Source organism: Limulus polyphemus, unplaced genomic scaffold, assembly GCF_000517525.1.
Source record: "Limulus polyphemus unplaced genomic scaffold, Limulus_polyphemus-2.1.2 Scaffold1838, whole genome shotgun sequence".
Lineage (NCBI taxonomy): Eukaryota > Metazoa > Arthropoda > Merostomata > Xiphosura > Limulidae > Limulus > Limulus polyphemus.
In genome coordinates, this window is record NW_013667448.1 from 211,895 (window position 1) to 215,777 (window position 3,883).

The window sequence follows — 3,883 nt, forward strand, 5'->3', positions numbered from 1 at the left end:
ACTTTTAGTATATAGCTCCGTCATATCTTGCTCGATTTGAAATCTAATTACAGTTTTGGAATCAGGAGGTCAAACCCTTTTAATTTACTCTAATCCTGCATAAAATAATTTCAATCTGAGGGTAGGGTGGTATAGATCCTGATGAATAATAAAATCGAGTCCGGTATACGCGCACCCACGTTTGGTATTGCTGGCGCACAAAAATATGGCTAATAAAATGGAAAAAAGTATCATAGGTTCATTTACTGTAATCCTGCCTAAAAGAATTTCAAGTGCTGCGGCTATTGAAGATTCTCTCTTGTTTTGGTTAAAATTAAGAGGAAAATCTTATATGTTTGTTTTATATTTATTCTGCAGGTGGGAGGTAGGTTTCTGTAAATATCAATTAGCAGATGATAGGCATTTTAAATTCAATTCGTTCTTAGACATCCGTGGCTATGATAGGAGTTCACAGGGTTTTTAGTCTAAGGTTGAATTAATACATCTACTTCTTGCAAATTACGAGTTTTTAGTTAAATACATTTTCACATACAGTTTTATTGTTCTGAAATTTTGGCAGCATGCTATTTGTAATCAAAGGGGAAAGTATTTGAAATACTGACACGATTGTATATGATAGGCGTATACAGAGTTAGGGATTTGAATAAGTTATAATCTATTGTTTTGGAATTTTACCTCTCCAAGAAAATATTGAAAATGCCTCTTGTGTTATCTTACTGCCAGGAAATTAATAATTCCTAATTTTTGTTTATATTTTCCCTCTCTTTCTCTTTCATTTAGGTGAGCCATGGTCTACTGTGCTTGAAAGCTCTTTAGTTACTTTGTTGATAATGTTGCTTCTTATATTTCCAAGATCGACACTCTAAAACCTAGTGTGTAGTTTTTGTTGTTCCTCTCCTACTCCATATAATTGACTTTAATAACATTTTCTGTCTATGTTGAGCTCAGTCGTTGTCTTCCCAGTGGAGTGGTTGGTCAGAAGATAGATGTTCGACACAGTCACACCAGCTTAGAAAAACGCCAGAATGGAGTTTGAAACATCGTCACTCAAAAATGCCTGGGCAATTGTTCTTCACATGCAGCAGGCTTTTTTAAAATTTACGAATGCTCAGATTATCTTTATTTGTACTATTGATGCAACTGGGTAGAATGATGAAAAACATAGTTGAAGTATATGGACTACTACCGTCTTCCATCTAGTTTTGGAGACGACGTTTCATACTCTGTATTGAGTTCTTCATCAAGATTTAGGTGTTGGTATATACTAAATAAATACAGCTACAGAATCAAGCAGAAAAATTACAGGTTATTATTTCTGGGTCAATCATAATCTAACAGTGGATTCTGAATAGATGAAGTTCCAAAGATGTCCAGCGTTTGCATGAGTTGCCCACTGTCAACGCAGTAAAGCCCTAAAGTTTCGAGTAGACCTTCGCAGGTGTGTATAAATGTTTCAATGACCCACATAGGAACTTTAAAGAACTTCAGAATTTTGTTCACATAGATATATTCATCATAAAGAGTTGAATTCATGCAGATAAAACTAAGATAAGTTAGAGGAAAGACATTTTTTAATAATTAGAAAGTTGTGTTGAGGGACCGGCTTTTAATATTGACTAAGCTTTTGTGAAGGTATCCTTGAATAGTTTGTTATTGTTTGTTTTGTAGTAAAGACTCATTGGACCATCTGTTGGAATTGAACTCCAGATCTTGTCGTTGTAAGTCCTTAACTTGCCGCTTTCTCACCGGGAGACAGCATTCTTGAAAATTATGGAACTGGGATGAAAATTGAGTTTCTAATTCTAAGTGTAGTAAAAATATTTTTGAAACTACCAAGTTGTGTTCAAGAATTGACCGTTTTATACAACTGAGTTGTAGGAAATATGTTCTAATAAACTTTTAACTACGTTCGATTAAAGATATAGAAATCGAGGAAACTGTGTTCGGGATTTTAACTTTTTAATACTAATACAACCAAGTTGTAATCGAGACATTTTTGTGAGGTTTGTGTACAACAGAGAGCTGAGAAGAAGAGAGTTAACTTATATGGCATATTTCACATATAACATGTTTGCAAAAAAAATCGTTAAATTAGTATTTTCTCTTGAAAAGATTCCTCTAAGGTGAAGAAAATCGTGTGGCGGCGAATAATTAGAATGTCCAAGGAATAAAATAATTAGAGGGGAGAAGGTTAATTCATTATTCTTAACTTTCTTTAACGCAAGCTAGAGTTGATTATTAACAGCCTATAGCTCCAATATTTTTCGCTATTAAACTTCGTCAGGAGCTATCGATATACCTACAAGTTCGTTAATCTAGTTCAAACATGAAACATGAGTTTAACTGGATTTGTAAACTTGTGGGTTATCGATAGGTCCTGACGAAATTTAATTGCGAAATATTCGGCTAAGAAAGATATAATCGGAAGATATATGTCGTTATTTTATCTTAATTGAAGGTTAATTTAAACGCAGGTTATAATAACGAAATCGTCAACGATAGATACAAACAAGTGAAGACGTTTAGTATGTTCCCTTGGCGCCATCTATGCTTGGTTTTTAAAATTGTTGTTTTCACAAAAAATAAAAATAAAACTGACTGTCAACTTGTTGTTTTTTGTTGTTGTTTCTTCAAGAGCAAACCAACATTGGGCTATATGCTGAGTCCACGGCGAGGAATCAAACCCCGGATTTTAGCATTGTAAGTCCGTAAACTTACCAATGTCTCATCGGGGGACCTGGTTGTCAAGGTACTCATTATTTCATGTGAATAATTCTTATAAAAATTTAACATGGAAATTTTCGTCTAAATTTATGTTGCATCCTTATTCGTCGAACTATTTTTTTCATTGTTTGTTTGTGGTTAAGCACAAATCTACACAATGGGCTAAATGTGCTGTGTCCATCACAGGCATCGAAACCCAATTTTTAGCGTCATAAATCTTCAGAATAACTACTGAGCCACTGGAGAGGGGTAGCTAAACTATTTCTTCTAGTGTTATATAAAACATGATTCAGCCCATAGATCCGAAGTACTTATTTGAGAATTGACTTATATACTGGTAAATAACATGATTTGAAAAAGGTATTTTGAACATAAACTTCTGATATTTTTTATTTAAATAAAATATTTATATTATATTGTTTTCAATAAATTTTGTGCGTTTTTTTAGTTTACTTGTTAATAAGCATTTTAAGTTTCAAACACAAGGTTTCAACAAACCATACCAGAACGCGAATAAAAGTACTTAGTTTTGTAGTAAACTTCGTATTGTTAACTTAGTCTTAGACATCTAATACAGCGTAAAACAATATTCCAATATAAGCTCTCGAACATTTTCAGTAACATCACACATTAAAAAAAAATTCAGTTTCTCATTTTACACCTTAAAGAAAGAAATATCATTCGTAGATATACAAACGGATATTTTGTAAAAACATTTGCAAGACATTTGCCCATGTCTAAACCTAAGGGTTTGGCGAGAATTTCTCACTGATATACTTGAACTGTCCACAGAGAAGTATTAAGTAATATCTGCAGAACCTACAGAGAAACTAATTCGGAACTCGGGTGTTCTTCCGACATTGTCTGGCTTCACTATCGATCGTCTTTTAGAACACCTTTCCTTTGTCCTTGGACTTAATGGTTCTATCTTACACAAACAGCTACCCAGCTACCTTAGGGATGTGCAGTAACTGGATGTACTGTGTAAATCTGTGGATCATGTGACAGGAACATAATAATGGTTGGAGACGGCTTGAATGGGTAATGAAGAAAAACTTTAATATAAGTTTAACATAACAGCAAAGGTTTTGTCATCAAAACCTTGTCGAAACGTTGTACATTTGCTGTTATGTTAAACTTATATTAAAGTTTTTCTTCA